This window comes from Sinocyclocheilus grahami, unplaced genomic scaffold (genome assembly GCF_001515645.1).
Source record: "Sinocyclocheilus grahami isolate Dianchi unplaced genomic scaffold, SAMN03320097.WGS_v1.1 scaffold613.1, whole genome shotgun sequence".
Classification (NCBI taxonomy): Eukaryota; Metazoa; Chordata; class Actinopteri; order Cypriniformes; family Cyprinidae; genus Sinocyclocheilus; species Sinocyclocheilus grahami.
In genome coordinates this window covers 299,943-300,196 of record NW_015505792.1, presented here as the reverse complement: position 1 = coordinate 300,196, position 254 = coordinate 299,943, and positions in this window count along the sequence as shown.

Genomic DNA, 254 nt, shown 5'->3' with positions numbered 1-254 from the left:
ACCCATACACTCACGTCTTTTCAACGCCCACACACACACACACACACACACACACACACACACACACACACACACTTACTGTATACACACACGTACTGTGTACACACACACGTACTGTATACACACACACACACTGTAACGAGGGAGGAGACAATGGAGATCGTGACAGCCCCCAGACAGATTCAAGGTCTGGAGGGAACTCTGGGGCAGATTCGGGGACTGGAGGGAACTCTGGGGCAGATGCGGGGACTGGA